This window comes from Podarcis melisellensis (assembly GCF_964234715.1).
Source record: "Podarcis melisellensis genome assembly, chromosome: 3".
NCBI classification, from domain to species: Eukaryota; Metazoa; Chordata; class Lepidosauria; order Squamata; family Lacertidae; genus Podarcis; species Podarcis melisellensis.
In genome coordinates, this window is record NC_138530.1 from 7,400,361 (window position 1) to 7,423,143 (window position 22,783).

The 22,783-nt window shown below is 43.8% G+C and overlaps 3 long non-coding RNA genes across 3 annotated transcripts in view; all 3 read right to left on the reverse strand.

Moving 5' to 3' along the window:
- LOC309365987 overlaps nucleotides 1-22,783 on the reverse strand; it is a 153,980-nt gene that overhangs the window by 71,596 nt on the left and 59,601 nt on the right. The window lies entirely within an intron of this gene.
- LOC309366051 lies at nucleotides 8,288-10,237 on the reverse strand. Its single transcript, XR_014166444.1, has 3 exons — nucleotides 10,132-10,237; nucleotides 9,681-10,026; nucleotides 8,288-8,443 (listed from the first exon to the last, which is right to left on the reverse strand). It is a non-coding gene; the product is annotated as an uncharacterized lncRNA (long non-coding RNA).
- On the reverse strand, nucleotides 16,912-20,988 carry LOC309366243. Its single transcript, XR_014166605.1, has 3 exons — nucleotides 20,854-20,988; nucleotides 19,802-19,925; nucleotides 16,912-17,085 (listed from the first exon to the last, which is right to left on the reverse strand). It is a non-coding gene; the product is annotated as an uncharacterized lncRNA (long non-coding RNA).

Sequence of the window (22,783 nt, forward strand, 5' to 3'; positions counted from 1 at the left end):
CAGATAGGGAAGGGGCAATGCTGCCATGAACACCACAACTATGATTTAGAATGAAGCTCAAGAGATGCAGGGGTGCTGAATTTTGGTAGTTTTACCATATGCCCATTTGGTAGTTTTGCCATATGTCCTGGCGTCAGTGTTGTCTGCTGCTCAACCTGCATAAAGATCTCTTTCTTATTTACAACTAAGAGCCTCTATGTGTTTTGGGTGGGAGCCAGGATGGAAGACCATTTGTTTTGCACGCAGAGTATAATGCACAAAGGTCATGAGATTGTCTTCCTGGACTATAGGAGAATAATGTTATGGATGTTTTGTTACATAAGTGAAATTGTGATGGCTGATTGCTCTGAAATGAAAGAGCACAATGTGCAGAACTCTTCATGAGGGGCATAGGAGTTGGATTTAAATAATTGGAGTTGTAATGGAGTGCATCTGAACCATCTGTTCTATCGATTACTATTTAAAAGGTTATTTGGTTTTATAGTACAGATTTACTCCTAGATGCCCAGGATTATGTACAGACCATTCCTATCTCAAAACCAATGAGACTTGGAATTGAGCCACTTGGTGCTAAAGCAGGGGTGGCAAACATATAGACCTGCTGAGATTGCTGGACTCCACTTCTAATTATCCATGACCATTGGCTATTACGGTTGGGGTTGATCAGAGCAAGAGTTCAAAATAAAAATAGCACTGTTATACAGTGGTTCCGCTCCTTCCTCCTGGGCTGTGTCCAGAAAGTGGTGTTGGGGGATGAGTGTTCAGACCCCTGGGCTCTCACATGTGGGGTGCTCAGGGTTCTGTCTTCTCCCTAGTCCTGACTGGGGCAACTGTGCCCCTGAGGGAGCAGGAGCACTACGCCAGTGTGGTGTAGTAGTTAAGAGCGGTAGTCTCCTAATCTGGGGAACCGGGTTCGCATCTCCACTCCTTCACATGCAGCTGCTGGGTGACCTTGGGCCAGTCACACTTCTTTGAAGTCTCTCAGCCCCACTCACCTCACAGAGTGTTTGTTGTGGGGGAGGAAGGGAAAGGAGATTGTTAGCCACTTTGAGACTCCTTAAAGGGAGTGAAAGGCGGGATATCAAATCCAAACTACTACTACTACTACTACTACTACTACTACTACTACTACTACTACTATTCTTCTTCTTCTTCTTCTTCTTCTTCTTCTTCTTCTTCTTCTTCTTCTTCTTCTTCTTCTTCTTCTTCTTCTTCATTTTGTACTCACAGCTGCCCATAGAGGTGCAGGTCAATTCTGTTTCCAGGATAGCCGTCTACCAGCTCCATCTGGTATGCAGGCTGAGACCCTACCTGCCTGTGGACTCTCTTGCCAGAGTGGTGCATGCTCTGCTTATCTCCCGCTTGGACTACTGCAACACGCTCTAAGGGGGGCTACCTTTGAAGGTGACCTGGAAACTACAACTAATCCAGAATGCGGCAGTTAGACTGATGACTGAGAGCGGCTGCCAAGACCACATAACTGGTCTTGGAAGACCTACATTGGCTCCCAGTATGTTTCTGAGCACGATTCAAAGTGTTGGTGCTGACCTTTAAAGCCCTAAATGGCCTTGGCCCAGTATACCTGAAGGAGCACCTCCACCCCCATTGTTCAACTTGGACACTGAGGTCCAGCGCCAAGGGCCTTCTGGCAGTTCCCTCACTGTGAGAAGTGAAGTTAAAGGGAACCAGACAGAGGGTTAGGGTCAAAGAAATAAACAACTATCTGACATTTAGAAGACATCTGAAGGCAGCCCATCTAATATAGAATGCTTCTTCTCGTTCTCCTCTGGCAATCAGTCATAGCCGCGTAAGATTGTCTTCCATGAACACAGTTTTAACAGAGAGTCCGTAGGTGACTGTGGAGGCCAATTTTGGATCCACACGTCCTTCCATGGAGGGGGAGGGGACACAAAGGTTTCTGGATGGTAGCTGATCACGGTGAGGGTTTGCCAAATGTGTCTTCCCCTTAGCTTGTTTCTCCCTTTTGTCCTGAGATTGAGCATCTTCAAAGTCCATGACGCCTTTGGCAAAGGCTGTTCTCCAGTTGGAGTGCTCACAGGGGATTCCGCAATGCATCAGAGAGAGTGCCCTCTCCCGGGCCACCAACATCCACATTTTGGAGGACAGCAGAACTAACAAGTGGACCTCCTCCACTGATCATAATACATGAGAAGGTTGGTAGGGAAGAATAAAGTCTTCCGAACATGTGGGGCAGTGTCATTCATTCCCTGAAACAAGTTACAGAAAGTTCGTGAAAGTTCCAGAAGCTGCCAGAATGCTGGATTGTTTATCTCAGGTGCAAGTTCATCCCTGTGAGAACTGTTTTCCACACATGCACAGCTTACTGGACTGTACTCAAGGACTGTTTAGTCTGCTCCCATCTCTTGGACTGAAAGGATGTGGGGTGGTGGGCAAGGTCTGCAACCATCCAGGGTAAGGTCTGCAACAGTTGCGGGAACCTCTACCGAGAAGCTTGTAAATAGTTTTCTCTAACCACTAAGCTCTAATGACAGTCAAACCATTCTGAGTGTACCTAATAGTTTCTGTGATTTGCTACTCCATGTCTGTCTTGGGACTCCTACATGCTGAAGGCTGTGTGTACACCTACTAATTCAGTGCCTGGTGATTTGGGAAACATGCCAGACCCACATAAGGTGTTTTTGATAGTAAAAAAATAACTCCAACAGGTTATGGGTAATAATAAAATATAATTTTATTATTATTATTATTATTATTATTATTATTATTATTATTATTATTATTATTATCCTCACCCTTCTAGGCTGGTTTTCACAAGCCACTATGAGCAACCCACAGCACATTAAAAAATTGCAAAACATTAGACATTTAAAATTTGACAATACAGGCTTGCCTTTGGAGGTCTTCTAAAAGTCAGATAGTTGTTTATTTCCTTGATATCTGATGGGAGGGCATTCCACAGGGCGCCCAAAACAAAAATGGCTCTGGAAATGAACTGGCAACCAATTGTACCCATTACTTGCCTGGATAACTGCTGTGTGAATTCAGAAAGTGTGAATTAGGATGGCTTGCCTTTTGTCTAGAGGTGATGGAAGAACTTACGTGGGTCAAAAGAGAGAACCAAGACAAGGACAAGAACAGGAAGGTACCAGGTCTTCATAGTCATGGCACATCAAAGGCAATTGTTTCATTGGCAAATCCTAGGAAATCAAAACCAGGAGGGAAGCTGGAGATTGTATTTCTGTTTATATCACACTGCATATCATAAGATATTGAGCTATTCCAGATGTAGGGATGAAAGGAAGGAAATCTTCATGTCAAAATTATCCCCACATATTTGCTCTTCTGTTGGAAATGCAGACAAATCTTTCATATCTTTGAAATAGTTACACGCTTCAGGTTTCCTAAAGTCACCAGAACATCATTAGATACATCTAATTCATTGCCCTCACAGCCACAATCAGCTGTATACATTTTGCCTTTCATTCCTCCCTGAGTTAGTGCCTCTATTTCAGGGTTTTACCATCACGACCACCACCAACAAAATGCATGAAGCCCCCAAACCATACTCCCCAAACCCCTTAAAACTCTTTACCGTAATTTTCACCCCATAGGACGCACCTAGTTTTTGGGGGGGAAATAAAGAAAAAAAATTATTTTCCCCCAGACACGGGGCTGGCGTGGGGGAAGCCCGAGCTTCTCCCGACCCCAGCCCCCAGAACAGCCTGCAATCCGCAAACCTAGGGAGCCGCGTCTCCCCAGGCTTGCGGAGAGCTGTGCGAAGCCCGGGTGCACTCTTCAGCACTCCCCAGGCTTTGGAATGCAGGCAGCTCTGCACAACCCTAGGGAGCCCGGCACGCCGGGCTCCTGAGTGTTGTGCAGAGCTGCACGACACCCGAGAGCTCATGGTTTCTGCAGGTCATTGGGCAAAATACTTCACTAAGTGAGTCTCTTTAACCTCATAGAATCATAGCACTGTAGATTTGGAAGGGACCCCAAAGGTCACCAACCCAACTCCCTGCAATGCAGGAATCTCAGCTTAAGCATCCATGACAGATGGCCATCCAACCAGTGCTTAAAAGCCTCCAAGGAAGGAGAGCCCACCACCTTTGTAGGAGTTTGTTCCTTTGTTGAACAGCTCTTAGTGTCAGACAGTTTTGCCGTATGTTTAGTCGGAATCTCCTTTCTTGTGACTTGAAGCCACTGGTTCGAGTCCTACCCTTCAGGGCAGGAGAAAATAAGCTTGTTCCTTCCTCCGTGTGAGGGATATTTGAAGATGACTATCATATCTCCTCTTTGTCTGCTCTTTTCCAGGCAATACATACCCAGCTTCTTCAAGAGCTCCTTCTCTGCATACATACCTCCTAAACAGTTTCTTCTGGATGAATGAACTAGGCTATGTTAAGATGAATGCACTAACAACCCCACTTCAGACTTTTCCATATTTTTTTGTCATTGCTGGCACCCGTCTGTTTCAAGAGACAACAGGTTCAAAGCCAAACCACCAGAGAATCACAGCACCCACTGTGGCTCCAGAGACCCGTAACACATAACTGCTGCCTGCCATGTTGCTTTTGTTGCATTATCAGCAATTATGTGATGGCCTGGGATTCAGACTTGGATGCTGAACCTGAGGGATCCCAGCCTGCACAGGAGTCCCCGCCTCCAGAAGCAGCTGAGCCGAGGCTGGGGCATGAGCCTGAAGGGTCCTCACCTGTGCTGGATCCTTAGGTGCAGGCATCAGCTGAGTCTGCTCTGGCTCCTGAGGTGATGGAGGACCCATTGCCTGCAGGTGCTCCACTCTCAGCCCCATCAGGGGAAGAGAAGGTTGCCTCTGGGTCCAGTAACCCTCCAGCCTCTCCTAAGCTTCAGAGGCTCAGGGCAGAGAGGCAGAAGGAACTAAGTTCCCTCGCCTCCAGGCCAGGAGAGGCGAGTCACCAGAGGATCGGGGTTGCCCTATGCCTTGGGGCAGATAAAAGCCGGCCAGCCCCAGGTTGCGGGAGCAACATTGTTGGTTGCTAGTACCTGCCTGAACTCCTGACCTGCCCTGGCTCCCTGCTTGCATGCCTGTCTCTGACTTCATTCGACTCCCTGCCCTGCACCCAGCTTCAACTGCTACAGACTGCCTCCACGTTGCACCTTTGACCATGGACTGGACTTGGACCTCACCTCTTGAGTAACCCATGGTACCAGCACAGATTAAGTGACTTCTCTAGGCCGCAAGTCTGGGCCTTGTATATGGAGGTCCTGGGCTGTCCAGATGACAATACCCTGCTGAGGGTCTCACTGATGTGGTCCAAAGGAAAGCAGGCCATGAGAACACAAACATCTGGATTGTAGTCATCTAAGTTTTACTCTAAGAATAAGAAGGAGAAGGAGAAGGAGAAGGAGAAGGAGGAGAAGGAGAAGAAGAAGAAGAAGAAGAAGAAGAAGAAGAAGAAGAAGAAGAAGAAGAAGAAGAAGAAGAAGAAGAAGAAGAAGCCGCCAGTGTGGTGTAGTGTTTAAGAGCGGTAGTCTCGTAATCTGGGGAACCGGGTTCGCGTCTCTGCTCCTCCACATGGAGCTGCTGGGTGACCTTGGGCCAGTCCCACTTCTTTGAAGTCTCTCAGCCCCACTCACCTCACAGAGTGTTTGTTGTGGGGGAGGAAGGGAAAGGAGAATGTTAGCCGCTTTGAGACTCCTTAAAGGGAGTGAAAGGTGGGATATCAAATCCAAACTCTTCTTCTAATAATAATAATTATTATTATTATTTATTTATTCCCCAGCCACTCTGGGGAGCTTCCAACAAATATTAAAAATACAAAAATAAAATAAAATAAAACATTAAAAACTTCCCTAAACAGGGGTGCCTTCAAATGTCTTCTAAAAGTCATATAGTTGTTTTTCTCTTTGACATCTAATGGGAGGGCGTTCCACAGGGCGGGCACCACTATCAAGAAGGTCCTCTGCCTGGTTCCCTGTAACTTTGTTTTTCTCAGTGAGGGAACTGCCAGAAGGCTCTCAGCCTTCATTAAAATTTATAGACCTAAACAAGGCATGCTTTCTCACCTCAGTGGGTCTACTGTGAGTTTGACTTAGTGGGATGGAACACTGTGCTTCTATTAATCAATTCAAAGTGCTGATTATGAATAGAGGATAGGGATTATTCCACACTATTAGGAGTTTATTTCTGTGATGACAAGGCACCTGCTTTGCCACAGATTCTCTCCTTAAAGACTTCCTTGTACCTTTTCTGCTTAGAACAAACTTGAAACCAAGAGTGGGATAGGAGAGCTAAAAAAATATTGCATCTGGCACGCAATGCACCTCTTGCGATTAAGATAGTACATGGGTAAAGGTAAAGGGACCCCTGACCATTAGGTCCAGTCGTGACCAACTCTGGGGTTGCGGCACCCATCTCGCTTTATTGGCCAAGGGAGCTGGTGTACAGTTTCTGGGTCATGTGGCCAGCATGACTAAGCTGCTTCTGGCAAACCAGAGCGGCACACAGAAATGCCGTTTACCTTCCCGCAGGAGCAGTACCTATTTATCTACTTGCACTTTGATGTGCTTTCGAACTGCTAGGTTGGCAGGAGCAGGGACCGAGCAATGGGAGCTCACCCCGTTGCAGGGATTCGAACCACCAATCTTCTGATCGGCAAGTCCTAGCCTCCGTGGTTTAACCCACAGTGCCACCCACATCCCATAGTACATGGGTAGATGGGTTTAAAAAACCTAGGATACAAATTTTCATTTACCAGAAGCAATGTACAGTATTTAGTGTTAACTCTGGAAGTGTTTACATGATTCTGACTAAATTAAACCTCCTAGAGCAAAATATACCTAGGAGGTTTAATTAATGCTAAATACAATACTTCTGATAAATGAGCCACCTTACCTGCTAGACACATTAAAATTTGTGTCCTGGGTTTTTCCGGCCAGCAGCAAAGGTGGGTAGAGCAAAACCAAAGTGGGTGGGTACACCTCCTCCTCCTCCTTTTCTTCTCTTCTTTCTCCCCTTCCCCTTTCTCTCTCTCTCATACACACACACACACGGAAACATTCACCAAATTTATGAAACACAAAGGCCACACATCATCCACCTTTACAAAGAGCTACCAAACCAATCTGTCAAGTTTTGCAACTGGCAGCCCATTCTCTGGGAGATGCTGAGAATCAGTTATTTGATTCAGTGTAGCTGCCCTTTCAACTAAGTAGGCCTTTTTGTTTCTTCTCTTTACATTTTATTTATCTTTTCACAGAACATGTACGATGGAACGGATGATCATTTTCAATGACAATATTAACTATTTTTAAAAAAAATTGGGCCGAGAGGGTGTTGGTTTGGGTGGCTTAAGCTTCCTAGGAGGCCTCTTGGTGGGTCTTGGTGGCTTTCCGATGGGTCCATGAGGCTTGGCCGGTTGAATCAAGTCACGTCTGTCAGAGAAAGACAATTTGGTATATAAGTTTGCTGTTATTTCATTCTGCAACTTTCTACTATTTAGGCTTTGCTTTTTCTTCGTTACTCATTTTTTGCAGTGTCTTCTTATGCCATGTAACAAAATTCAATAAAAATTGGGGAGAGACTGAGAGATTCAAAGCACCACAAGATGGTTCAGACTTTTATTTTCTTTTCGTGTGTGTGTGTGTGTGTGTGTGTGTGTAACCAGTGTGGAGTAGCATGTGCCTCTGTTGCATCAGTGTTGAGAGAAGGCATTGATCCTGTGGAGTGGGATGTCAGAAAGGAAGGAGAACCAGGCAGCATTGGGTCTGCTTGAGGTCTGCCCGATACCTGTCTGGTGACCTGTCCCCTAAAATCTCTAGATCCCTCTGGACCATATAACCTGATTAATGCATTTCTCAACCCAAGCTTAGGATGAATCCTGCTCAATAGACCCAACTTGTCTTGGGATTTGGCTGAATTTGGTGCACAGTCCAACAAAAGACAGTTAAAAGCATTATCTCAATGAGTGATCTCAGGGCTGCTAGGGACTAGGTCATTCAGCAGTCAAATAACTAGGTAAACATTGTGAACTTGGCTGGCAACAGTGATAGCCTCACCAAGGTCTCTGCTGCCAGTTTTCGGATCTGAGATTGAGTTGGACATTATAGGTCAGGGGTGTCAAACTCAAATTCATCGGGGGCCGCATCAGCAGTTTGGTCACCCTCAAAGGGCCGGTTGTATCTGTAGGACTATGTGTCCACTCTTTATTATCATAAATTATTGTCACTGCATTCAATTATTACTGGTTTTTTGTAATAATGTAAGTAACAACTAGCTCTGAAAGCAGAAACATAGTCAGAATAATGGCAAGTAGATATTCAAATGTACAATTATTGTACAATTTATTGAAAAATGATTTTTGGTAACAGACAGTATTTTTTTAAAAAAAAAATACAAATATTGCCAAACACTGTTTATTACACATATGGCAAACACAAGGCATTAACTTTTTTTTAACTTTTCTGACTAGATGGCTGACATCTTTTTCCTGAGGTCAGTCCATCAATGTCTGGCGTTAGGTCTTGTGCTGTAGCAATTCCATTTGAAGGTGATGTGGTGCACTGTCAACATCGATGTTGAAGGGATTGGCAAAGCTGGTAAAGGTTAAGTTTTGTTCTTTAAAGTAAGAAAAGCGTCGATTGAATTAATCAATCAGCCGATTCACTTTGGTACCCAATCGAGCACATGAAAAAGTACCTGGGAATGAGGTTGAGATGCTCTGGCAGATAGGAGAGTGGGCAAGACTGCCTTTTTCAAGCTGTGACTTCCATAGTTGCAGTTTCTTCTGGAAAGCTGTTATTGCCTCATACATTGAGGTTATGACTTGTTTGCGGCCCTGCAGCCTCAGATTCAGTTGGGCGAGATGCTCTGTTATGTCACACAACATAGCAAAATTGCACAGCCAGTTTGGATCTGACAGTTCTGACAAGGGCTTCCCTTTACTTTGCATAAAAAAAGTAATTTCTTCCAAAAGCTCAAAAAATCTCTTGAGAACGGTGCTCCTACTCAGCCACCTTACTTCTGTTTGGTATGGCACATCTGTATGTTCCATGCCCACCTCCTTCAAAAATTGTTGGAACTGACGATGATTCAGACACCGTGCATGCAGAAAAATTCACTGTTTTCGTGACTGTGGACATTATGTTATCCAGTTGCAGAACCTTGCCACACAGAGCTTCTTGGTGGATAATGCAGTGATAAGTTATCAGCGGCGTGTGGCAATTACTTTTCTTCATTTTCTCTGTTAACAGTCCAACCAAGCCATTTCTCTCTCCACACATTGCTGGAGCGTCATCAGTAGTAAGTCCCACCAACTTTTCCCAAGGTAATTTCATTTTATTTATGGATTCCTCCACTGCATTGAAGATGTCCCTCCCAGTTGTTGTCCCATACATGGCGACCACATCCAAGAGATCCTCACTGACAGACAAGTCTTCCTTGACACCTCTTACAAAAATAGCTAGATGAGCTGTATCAGTATTGTCAGTACTTTCATCAACAGCTAATGAAAATGCCAGATAACTGCATGCCAACTTTGTTTTAAGATTACAGGCTAGGTCCCTGACTCGGTCTGTGATGGTGTTTCTTGACAAGCTGACATTGTTAAAAGCCTGTCTCTGCTCAGGGCACACCTGTTCACATACCTTCAGCATACACTGCTTTACAAATGCACCTTCTGAAAATTTCACTTTGAAGCTTGCGCAATTTCTTCAGCCACAAGATAGCTGGCTTTCACTGCTGCATCATTTTTTTGCTGTCATTTTTGCAAAAATATTCCGTTGAGAATGCAGGCTACCTTTTAATTCTTGGACCTTTTGTTGCTTTTCCTGGTGGCTGAGGTTAGCAAATTTGGCTCCATGTTTGGTCTCAAAGTGCCGGCGTAAATTGTATTCCTTCATCACTGCCACTGCCTCATAGCAAATAAGACATTCCGGCTTGTCTCCATTAATCACAAACATGTATTCACTTTCCCATCTCTCCTGAAATTGCCTTCCCTCTGCATCAACTTTTCTTTTCTTGGACATTTTTGGGTTATTTGATTGTACTTTATGGTCCCTATACCACTGTAAAGTGACATGGAAGTGGTCAGTATATCCAAAGTTTACCACTCAGACTTTTAAGCAGAATAATAAGCAGACCCCCCCCCCACATACATCATATGTACTTACAGTACAGGAGAGAATGGTTCAGGCAGCCGTTGGATCTGTCACATCACAGGATGGCATGCGCTCAATATAAAAACAAGTGGAGGTTTCCTGAATGCATGTAAAGTGGAGGGTTCCTGTGTAGAACGGCCAGCGCCGCTAGAGGGCAGACGTTCTCTGGCTTGTAGGCTGCCGCGCATGCGCTGAAGAGGCGGCTTTCTTGTGTAAAAAAAAAAAAGCGAGAATAAAAGGTAAAGGCTGGAGGCCGGTGGCGGCTACCTGGGCCACATGACGAGGTGTGGCAGGCCGGATTCGGCCCATGGGCCTTGTTGTTTGACACCCGTGTTATAGGTGCTCTTCCATATTGTTTATTAAAGCACTTATTAAATTGTTGCGTTTTCTGCCATCCAATGGGTTGGTGCTATCTTTTTTTGTTTTACTATTCTTCAAATGACAGCAGGATTTATTTGAATAGATACAATAGTGGTATTAAAGAGATAGTACCTTCCCTCCTGGAGGTAACAATGTTTTAGCACAACCATTTTTGACTCAAAAATTATTTTTGACACATGAAACATTACTCATTAATGACACATTGATCTATTTAGTTTTTGTAATTCTTGTTCTCACCTCAGGCAGCAAACCCATTTCTCACCACAGATTCCGATGGCCACAAAATCACCATAGCAGTTCAAGACGGCACAGTGGCCCTGAAAGGCATGGCACATGGTCTGGTCTGTTAAATTAGCAAAACCTATTCACAAAAACAAGAAATGGAACAGGACTATTCATTAATTTATTATTTTCTTTATTTCACTCATAGGTTTCAGGGTGGTTTACAATATGAAATACAGTGGTGCCTCGCAAGATGAAATTAATTCGTTCCGCAAGTCTCTTCGTCTTGCGAGTTTTTCGTCTTGCGATGCACGGTTTTCCATAGGAATGCATTGAAAATCAATTAATGCGTTCCTATGGAAACCGCCTTCCCCCGACCTCTTCTGGCGGGCGGCATTTTAAAATCGCCCGGGACAGCAGAGGACTTCTCCGCTGTCCGGGGCGATTTAAAAGCCCCTGGGAAGGCAGGCAGGGGGGACAAAGACTTTTGCCCCCCGCCTACCTTCAGAAGAGGTCCAGGACAGGCTTCGCGGACCTCTCCGCAAGCAGCGGGAGCGCTCCTTGCGGAGAGTTGCCAGCGTGCCCAGGCTTCGCGGCCCCGCCGCCCGGCTTCGGGACATCGTTCCGATGCCGGGCGGCGGGGGGAGGCTTTCCCGCCCCGCCGCTCGGCTTCGGGACATCGTTCCGATGCTGGGCGGCGGGGTGAGGCTTTCCCGCCCCGAAGCCGGGCGGCGGGGGGAGGCGTTTCCGCCTCGCCGTCCGGCATCGGGGCATCGTTCCGATGCCGGGCGGCGGAGGGAGGATTTCCCGCCCCGCCGCCCGGCATCGGGGCATCCTTCCGAAGCCCGGCGGCGGGAGGAGGTGTCCCCGCCCCGCCGCCAGGCTTCGGAGGAGGTCCGAGGACAGCGGGGAAGACGCGCTGTGCTTCCCCACTGTCCCAGAGATTTCCCTATGGGCTGTCGTCTTGCGAAGCAAGCCCATAGGGAAATTCGTCTTGCGACGCGCCTCCAAAACGGAAAACCCTTTCGTCTAGCGGGTTTTTCGTCTTGCGAGGTGTTCGTCTTGCGGGGCACCACTGTAATACCAAATACCTAGTACTAAGCTGCTATTTCTACCTCTACTACAATTGCCAATGGTGTTTTCTGTATACAGTGCCCTAGAGTGGTGGGCAGGGGGGCACACACAACGTTCCATGAGTGGCTGGGGCAACCCAGCCAGATGGGTGGGTTATAAATAATAAAATCATTGTTATTATTCTTTAAAAATGAAATATTACTAATAACTAAATAATATTTAATTTAATAAATTTAATTTTATTATTTATACCCCTCCCACCTGGCTTGGTTGCGCCAGACATTTTGGACCATATAAAAACATAATAAAACAAGCATTAAAAACTTCACAATGCAGTTCTGCCTTCAGGTGTCTTCTAAAATTTCTGCACTTCTTTATCTCTTTGACAACTGATGGGAAGGCATTCCATAGGGAATGTGCCACTAACCCTAACAAGAGGGACTTTCTGCCTTCTCTCTCACCTCAACCTTGGCCATGTGCATCGCATGAGAGGGACCCCCCTTGCCCAGATTGTAACATTTTTTTGGGGGGGTTCTACCTCTATCTCAGAGAATGCCCTCTCTTGGGCCACCACAACCCAAACTTCCAATGGTGTCCAAATGTCAAGAGGGCCCCATCCATTATCTTAACAATCAATAAGATCGGTTAGGAAGGAGACAATATTCCATATGATTGAGGCCTAGGTCCTTTAAGACTTTAAACACTGCTGTGTGCACTTCGAGTGGGAATTGGAAACGAACTGGCAATCAACTGTACACAATACTTGGCTGTAGTGCAAAACTGAGAGGTTTCCTTTAATCTAGAGGTGATGAAAGAACTTACTTGGATCTGAAAAGAGCACCAAGGCAATAAGGTACCAGGTCTTCATAGCTATGATAGGTCAAGGTGAGATGTTTGGTGAGGGGGCTTGTTGTACCTAGGAAGTAGAAACAAAGGGGGAAACATGAGGCTATGGGGATCCTCCACCCTCCTTTAGGTTGTAGAACTCTGTAGATTGCAACTTATTGAGTTATCCATTGGATCATCAGGGTGGGAGTGGGAGATTCAATAGCTATCACAGAGATTGCCCTCTCTCAGGCCACCACAACTCAAACTTCCAATGGTGTCCAAATGTCAGGAGGGCCCCATCTGTTAATCTTAACAACCAATAAGGTTTGTGAGGAACAAGACAATATTCCGAATGATTGGGGCCTACGTCATTTAAGATTTAAACACTGCTTATTTATTTACAGTGGTGCCCCGCAAGAAGAATGCCTCGCAAGACGAAAAACCCGCAAGACGAAAGGGTTTTTCGTTTTTTGCGACGCTTCGCTAAACGATTTTCCCTATGGGCTTGCATCGCAAGACGAAAGCCCATAGGGAAATCTCGGGGACCTTTTTTTAAATGCTGGCGGTGGGGAGCAAAGCCTTTCCCCCCCCTCCGGACTTCAGAAGAGGTCCAGGAAGGCCGGCGGGGGCGAAAGGCTTTGCTCCCCACCGCCAGCATTTTAAAAGCGGTCCGGGATAGCAGGGAAGCGCTTCCCGCTATCCCGGACGGCTTTTGAAGGCAGGGGGGGAGCAAAGACTTTTGCCCCCCGCCCGCCTTCGGAAGAGGTCCTGGACCTCTTCCGAAGGCGGACGGGGGGCAAAAGTCTTTGCTCCCCCCTGCCTGCCTTTCCGGGAGAGCGGAAAAGGCAGCGCTGCCTTCCCGCTCTCCCGGGAAGGCAGGCGGGGGGGAAGCAAAGACTTTCGCCCCCGCCAGCCTTCAGAAGAGGTCGGGGGACAGACTGTCCCCAGACCTGGTCTGAAGGCGGTTCGGTTTCCATAGGAACGCATTAATTGATTTTTAATGCATTCCTATGGGAAACCGTGCTTCGCAAGACGAAAAACTCGCAAGACGAAAAGACTTGCGGAACGAATTAATTTCGTCTTGCGTGGCACCACTGTACTAGAAATCAAGATTATCACCACAACCTTGTCTTTCTGCTAAAAATGCAGAGAAACCTTGCATAATATATGAATGGCTACATACTAGGAATATGCATATACTCCTTTGTAGATGGGAGCAGACTCACCTACCCCAACAGAGCAAACACTTGCAGTCATTGTATAGCAACAAGGCAAGAGAGTGCCTTGGGTGAATGTGCTATGCTTCATTATTCAAAGCTTGGTGGGAGGGGCAGGAGAATTTGTGGCAACATCTTTGTGGCTTCCATCCAGTTCTGAACTTATTGCTCTGGACCATAAGCCTTGGGTAGTGATTCCTGAGTGTTCTGTCTGCTGCTCAGCCTGTACTGGATGAATAATTAAGCTCCTCTGCATCCATGCATATTTTTGGTAGAAGGGTGGAAGGAGGTCATTGCTACAGCAAGCAGAGTGTAATAAAGAATGGACATGTAATTTTCTGCTTGAACTGTAAGAGAATGATATAATCAATGACCTGTTGCTGAAGTGAAGTTATGATGCCACATTATTCTGAAAGCAAAGATTATAATGTGCAGAACTCATGAACCTTGCTTCATGAGAAGCATTAGAGTTGGACTGAAATATTTAGGATTCCAATGGAGTGCATCAGACCAAATGCTATCTGTTCTTTGAATTGTTTTCAAAAGGGCTCTTTGTTTTTATAATATACGCTTCAGGTTACAGACTCCGCTAACCCAGAAATAGTGCTTTAGGCTAAGAACAGAAATCGTGCTCCGGCAGTGCAGCAGCAGCAGGAGGCCCCATTAGCTAAAGTGGTGCTTCTGGTTAAGAACAGTTTCAGGTTAAGAACGGACCTCCGGAATGAGCATATCTATTTTACCCCACCATGATCATTAGTATGGTGTCCCCAGACCATACCTCCCCCACCAAGCCTCTTGAAAATCTACCATTAAAAAGTGGAGAGAAGTCTCCAAGTCTCTCCAAGTGGAGAGAGGTCACCAACTGTTCAACAAAAGACAGTGGAAATGTGATCTCAAGGTTTCTGGGGACTAGGTCTTTCAGCAGTCAAATATCAATGTAAACACTGTGAACTGGGCTGGCCACTATGGGTGCTTTTCGAGACCCCGCAGTAGCCCCCAATGTTATGACACATGACCTGGCCTACTATGTTAGCAAAACCTATTCACATGATAACAAAAACAGCAAATGGAAGAGGACTATTCATTCACTTATTATTTTCTTTATTACATCCAAATATCTCAAATATGAAATAAGACCAAATACCTAGTACTAAGCCACTATTTCTACTTCTACTACAACTGCCAATGCTGTTTTTTGTATACAGTGCCCTAGAGTGGTGGGCAGGGGGGCACACACAACGTTCCATGAGTGGCTGGGGCAACCCAGCCAGATGGGTGGGTTATAAATAATAACATTATTGTTATTATTCTTAAAAAATAAAATACAAGTAATAAATAAAAATAGAATAGAAATTAATAAATTTGTTTTTTATTTATACCCCTCCCATTTGGGTGGGTTGCCCCAGCCACTTTGGACATATATAAAATAGAAAAAAAACATTAAACATTAAAAACTTCCCAATACAGATCTGCTTCCTTTATTACCCCTGCCCAGCTTGGTACATCTTTTCTTCGGGGTGGGGGTGGGGGATTCAACATCTATCACAGAGATTGCCTTCTCTCGGGCCACCACAACTCAAACTTCCAATGGAGTCCAAATGTCAAGAGGGCCCCGTCTGTTGATCTTAACAACCAATAAGTTTTGTGAGGAAGGAGACAGTGTTCCAAATGATTGGGGCCTAGGTCATTTAAGATTTAAACACTGCTGTGAGCACTTTGACTGGGACTTGGAAACACCTCGGTTTAAGAATGGTTTTGGTTCAAGAATGGACTTCTGGAACAGATTAAGTTTCTAAACTGAGGTACCACTGTACATTACTTCTGGTAAATGAGACAACTTAGCCGTTAGAGGGCTATGAAAAATTGTGTCCTGGGTTTTTCAATCATCTACCCATGTACTACATGAAACCCATGGGGCACATTGGTTGCCAGATGTGAAAATTATTGGCATTAATTTTAGCTCTCCTTCCCCATAAGATGGCTATTTGACAGTCTGACCCACCTTCTCCCTAATATTGTCTAGACAATAAATATTTTACCTTACCAAGGCAGGTTTAGACTCCCTAATTGTTGAGGTACAGTCCTAGCAGTCCTCCATCTTTTCAACCTACTAAGGATCTTTAAAATAGTCTTTCAAAGATTCCCCTGTGGGGAAAATGGTCCTGGTGGCCAACAACAAAACTGGGTGGAGCAAAACCAAAGTGGGTGGGTACACCTCCTCCTCATTTTCCTCTCTTCTTTCTCTCCTTCCCCTTTTTCTCTCTCTCATACACACACACAGAAACATTCACTAAATTTATCAAACACAAACACCACACATCATCCACCTTCACACTTTATCAAAGAGCTACTAAACCAACCTGTCAAGTTTTGCAACTGGCAGCCCATTCTCTGGGAGATGCTGAGAATCAGTTATTTGATTCAGTGTAGCTGCCCTTTCAACTAAGTAGGCCTTTTTGTTTCTTTTCTTTACATTTTATTTATCTTTTCACAGAACATGTACGATGGAACGGATGATCATTTTCAATGACAATATTAACTTTTTTTTATTCATTTTGGGCCTAGAGGGTGTTGGTTTGGGTGGCTTAGGCTTCCCAGGAGGCCTCCTGGTGGGTCTTGGTGGCTTTCCGAAGGGTCCATGAGGGTTGGCCAGTTGAATCATAAGTTTGCTGTTATTTCATTCTGCAACTCTCTACTACTTAGGGACACATACCTGTGGTGGCCAATAGCTTGCCTTGGGTGAGGACAATATGAAAAGTGGGTGGAGCAAAACCCAGGTGGGCGGGCCCACCTCGTCCTCCATTTCTCTCTTCTTTTTACCTTTTCTCTCTCTCATACACACACACACAGAAACATTCAACCAAATTTATCAATCACAAAGGCCACACATCACCCACCTTTACACATGATAAAAGAGCTACTAAAACAATGTGTCATGTTTTGCAACTGGCAGCCCATTATCTGGGAGATGCTGAGAATCAGTGATTTGATTCAATTAAGTAGCCCTTTTCGTTTGTTTCCTTTTAATTTTATTTATCTTTTCAAATAACATGTATGATGGAGTGATTAATCCTTTTCAGTGACAGGCTGAATTATTATTATTTTCTATTAAGTGGAAGTCTCGGACCAGTAGGGTCCTGGTTTGATTATATTATGATTCTTGGCGGGTGTACGATGTCTCTTGCCAGGTCTTTGTGACTTTCCGATGGGTTCATGAGTTTTGGCCCGTAGAATCAAGTCACGTCTGTCAGAGAGAGACAATTTGGTATATTAGTTGCTTTTATTTCATTCTGCAACTCTCTACTACTTAGGCTTTTCTTTTTCTTTCATACTCATTTTTTTCCGGTGTCTTCTTCTAGCATGTAACAAAATTCAGTAAGAATTGGGAAGAGACAGGGATTTGGGCAAATTCCCTGCAATAAAAGAACATTGTGAAGCAGCACATACCGCTGCTACATCAGTGTTGAGAGAAGGCATTGATCCTGTGGAGTGGGATGTCAGAATGGAAGCAGAGCCAAGCAGCATTGGGTCTACCTTCCACCAGGAAGATAAAGCTGGCAGACATATGGTAATGGTGCTTTTACACTTTGTTTGCTTGAAGTCTGCCCAATACCTGCCTGGTGACCTGTCCCCTGACATCCCTGAATTCCTTTGGGTCATCCAACCTGATTCATGGATTTCTCAACCCAAGCTCAGCCTGAATCCCTCTCAATGGACCCAACATGTCTTGGGATTTGGCTGAATCTGGTGCACAGTCCAACGAAAGACACTTAAAAGCATCATCTCAATGAGTGATCTCTCGGTTGCTAAGGACTAGGTCTTTCAGCAGTCAAATATCAACGTAAACACTGTGAACTGGGTTGGCCACAGTGACAGCCTCACCCAGGTCTCTTCTGCCAGTTGTAGAATCTGAAATTGAGTTGGACACTATAGGTGCTCTTCCATATTGTTTACTTAAGCACTTATTAAATATTATAATTTTTGTCATCAAATAGGTTTATGAAATATTATTTTTTACCATTCTTCAAACGACTACACAGTTTATTTGAATAGATGAGTAGTGTTATGAAAGAGATTGTAGTTCACTCCTGAGGGTAACAACTTTTTAGCACAACCATTTTGGACTCAAACATTCTTTTTGACACAACTCTCCTTTTTGGGGAGGATAGCTGTTGTCAAAATGAATATTCTGCCTAGAATGCTATTTCTATTCCAGACCATCCCCATACTTAAAGATCTAAAACAATGCAAAGAGTGGCAGAGAGTCTTGGCAAAGTATATCTGGCAGGGGAAAAGGCCACGGATAAAAATGAAAATTTTGATAGATAAAAAAGAAAGAGGGGGCTTTTCTCTCCCGGATCTAAGTCTATACTATGAAGCAGCCTGCATACTTTGGTTAAAAGATTGGATAAAACTGGAGAATAGAGACCTACTGGATTTAGAAGGCTTTAATAATTGGTATGGATGGCATTCGTACCTTTGGTATGGCAAAGTGGAGGTCCACAAGAGTTTTCTAAATCATATTTTTAGAGGACCTTTATACAAATCATGGGAAAGGAATAAAAATCTCCTTGAAAAAAAGACCCCATGGTGGATCTCACCAATTGAGGCTTTAACGGTGAAGAAAACAAACATGGAGGAAAAAAACGCCACCTATGAAGAAATGTTAAGAAAAACAGACCAAGGGCCAAGACTTAGACCTTATGAAGAGATAAAAAATCTATTCACTGGGTGGTTGCAATACCACCAGGTGAATGATTTGCTAAAAGAGGACAAGAAGAAGTTGGGTTTTGATGACAAAAAATCAAAATTCAATGTAGAAGTAATAGAAGGTAAAAACAAAACCCTATCTAGAATCTATGACATACTTTTAGAGTGGTATACAAAGGACGAGGAGGTGAAGGAGGCAATGATTAAATGGGCAATTGACTTTGGTTATAACATCGATTTTGAAAGGTGGCTGGAAGTGTGGAATTGTAACATAAAGTTTACAGCATGTATGTCTCTGAGAGAAAATGTTTGGAAGATGCTATATAGGTGGTACCACACCCCTGTGAAGTTGGCTAAAATGTATAGACTAAAAGATAAGAAATGCTGGAAATGTGGGGAGGTGGAGGGTGACCTATATCATCTATGGTGGACATGCAAAAAGGTGAAAGGCTTTTGGGAATCGGTTTACAATGAGCTTAAAAGAATATTTAAATACACCTTTCCCAAAAGACCCGAAGCCTTTTTGCTGGGAATGACGAGTAAAGATATTAAGAAAGAAGATAGAACGATATTCCTCTATGCCACCACAGCAGCGAGAATTTTATTGGCACAATATTGGAAAGTGGAAACTATCCCCAATATAAATGATTGGCAAATTAAAATGACAAAATATGCTGAGCTTGATAAATTAACAGGTAAATTAAGAGACCACGATGAACAGAAATCTCTGAAAAATTGGAGTAAATACTGGAACTATATTGGAATAAATGCTTAATGTGATTGGCGGGGTCAGAACAAATACTACCAGCGTGTGAATTTAGGTCTATAGATTAAAAATCAAATACGTAATGGAAGCAGATATTCGATACTTACCAAAAGGATGGAAGGAAGTCCAGGAGGTGGTTTTTGTGTGTGGGGGGGGTTGTTTTTGTTTTATCTTTTACTGTTTTGCGAAATAGCCAGATTAATCTATCTTTGTATAGTTAGAGAGAGGAAAAAGTTGGCTTGTATATCTTGACTCTTTTTTTTTTTGTTACAAATTTTTCTTTTGTATTTGGATGTATGTTTGTTACGTGCATAACCTTAATAAAAATGTATTTGGGGGAAAAAAAAGAGAGATTGTAGTTCACTCCTGAGGGTAACAACTTTTTAGCACAACCATTTTGGACTCAAACATTCTTTTTGACACATGAAACATTGCTCATTAATGACACATTCATTTATTTATTGCTTTTGATTTTTGTTCTCACCGCAGACAGCAAACCCATCTCTCACTACAGATGTCGATGACCTCAAATGCATCCGGGCACTTCAAGAGGGCGCAGTGGCCCCCAAAGGCAGTGCAGAGGATCTGCAGTGATATCATAGCAAAACCTATTCACATGAGAACAAAAACAACAAATGGAACAGGACTATTCATTCATTCATTATTTCCTTTATTACATCCAAAGGTGACAGCGTGGTTCACAATATGAAATAATACAAAATCCCTAATATTAAGCTGCTCTTTCTACCTCTAATGCAACTGCCAATGGTGTTTTCTGTATACAATGCCCTTGAGTGGCTGGGGCAATCCAGCCAGATGGGTGGGGTATAAATAATAACATTATTGTTATTATTCTTAAAAAAATAAGTTGGTAGTAATAAATAATTATAAAATAAAATAACATTTAATTTAATAATTCTAATTTTAATATTAATACCCCTCCCATCTGGCTGGGTTGCCCCAGATATTTTGTACCATATAAAAACATAATAAAACATCAAGCATTAAAAACTTCTTCATACAGTTCTGCCTTCAGGTGTCTTCTTAAAGTTCTGTAGTTCTTTATATCCTTGACATCTGATGGGAAGGCATTCCACAGGGAGGGTTCCACTAACCCTAACCAGAGACACCCTCTGCCTGTTTCCAAAACCTTCTCCCTCACCACAACCTTGGCCATGTGCAGCATGAGAGAGGGGACTGCTGCCCAGCTTGGTACATCTTTTCTTCAGGGTGGGGGTGGGAGATTCAAAATCTATCACAGATAATGTCCTCTCTTGGGCCACCAAAACCCAAACTACCAGTGGTGTCCAAATGTCAAGAGGGCCCCATCTGTTGATCTTAACAACCAATAAGGACTCTTTGGAATGAGGCAATATCCTAAATGATTGGGGCCAAGGTCATTTAAGACTTTAAACACTGTTGTGAGCACTTTAAATTGGACCTAGAAATGAACTGGCAATCAACAGTACACAATACTTGGTTGTAGTGTAAATCTGGGAGGTTTTCCTTTTATCTAGAGGTGATGAAAGAACTTACTTGGATCTGAAAAGAGCAGCAAGACAAGAAAGTACCAGGTCTTCATAGCTATGATAGGTCAAGGTGAGATGTTTGGTGAAGCGGCTTCTTGTACCTAGGAAGTAGAAACCAAGGGTGAAACAGGAGTTTTTTGGGGGGTTCCTCCATCCTCCTGTGTCCTTTAGGTGGTAGAACTCTGTAAATTGCAAGTTATTGAGCTATTCAATCCATCAGAGTGGGCTTATTTATTTTCAAGAAATCTAGATTATCCCCACAAATTTCTCTTTCTGCTAAAAATGCAGGCGAACCTTGCATATTATATGAATGGCTGCACACTAGGAATATGCATATAATCCTTTGTAGATGGGAGCAGACTCGCCTGCCCCAACACAGCAAATACTGGCTGCCATTGTATTCCCACAAGGCAAGAGAGTGCCTTGGGTGAATGTGCTATGCTTCATCATTCAAAGGTTGGTGGGAGGGGCAGGAGAATTTGTGGCAACATCTTTGTAGCTTCCATCCAGTTCTGAACTTATTGCTCTGTACCAGAAGCCTTGGGTAGTGATTCCTGAGTGTTCTGTCTACTGCTCAGCCTGTACTGTTCTTTGGCTAAATAATTAAGGTCCTCTGCATCCATGCATATTTTTGGTAGGAGGGAGGAGGGAGGCCAAAGGTCGTGTGATTTTCTGCTTGAACTATAAGAGAATTATGTAATCAATGACCTGTTGCTGAAGTGAAGTTATGATACCACATTATTCTGAAAGCAAAGATTATAATGTGCAGAACTCATGAACTTTGCTTCATGAGAAGCATTAGAGTTAGATTGAAATTATTAGGATTTTAATGGAGTGCATCGGAACAAATGCTATCTGTTCTTTGAATTGGCTCTTAGTTTTTATAATATAGATTTCCCCCTGTGTACAGATCAAGTTACAGGAAAGGAACTTACGACTACACACCAGGAATGACTTTCTGACAGTAAGAGCTGTTCAGCAGTGGAACGAACTCCCTCGAGAGGCTGTGGTTTCTTCTTCAGTGTAGGTTTTGAAGTAATGGTTGGATGGACATCTGTCATGGATGCTTTAGTTGAGATTTCTGCATTGCAGGGGGTTTGGACTAGATGACCCTCTGGATCCCTTCTAAATCTACAGTTCTACAATTCTCCTTTCCCAGTGCCACACCCCATGAAGCTACTCAGGTTGTCTGTGTCCAATATCCCGTTATCAGAGGTGGCATCCCTCTAAGTACCAGTAGCTGGTCCAACTTGCAGACTTCCCCAGGGCATCCGGTTAGCCTGAGAACAGGATGATGAAGTATATAGACCTTTGGCAAGGCTCGTCTTCTTTTATTGTAATATTGTGTAGCCCCGCACTCTTTATAAATCACCATTCCCCAAAAGAGCTCAGGGCTTTCTAAAGTAATAGCATACCTGTATCAGAAAACATTATCAAGTCAAGGACAAATAGAAGAACATAACAGGTTTTCATCGTCATGATACAGCAGAGGTAGGATGTTCAGTTGGGAACCGTATCCCTAAAACAAGAGCAACAACAGATAAGGGAGATGTTGTTTCAATATCAGGGTCCATAATGGTAGAGGTTCACATGAGCCCCTCCACACTTAAGGGGTGAGGTGGAGAGAGCCACAAAGGCAAGTCCTAACTTTTGACATCACTGTATGTTGTCACCATGCTAACGCAATGTCAAAGGGAGCTCTGTTTGCAAGTCAAGGGATGCCATTTGCAGGAACAGCATATCCTCCCAAGTGGATGAGGTCTGCCAAACTACAACCATGCCCATTAAGGGGCTTTCAGTATAGACAGCTTCATTCATAAATAAATAATAATAATAATTTTTTATTTGTATCCCACCCTCCCCGGCCAAAGCCGAGCTCATAGCAGCTAACAACAGGTAAAATAGCACAGTGTACATAAAATTGCACCGTCAATTAA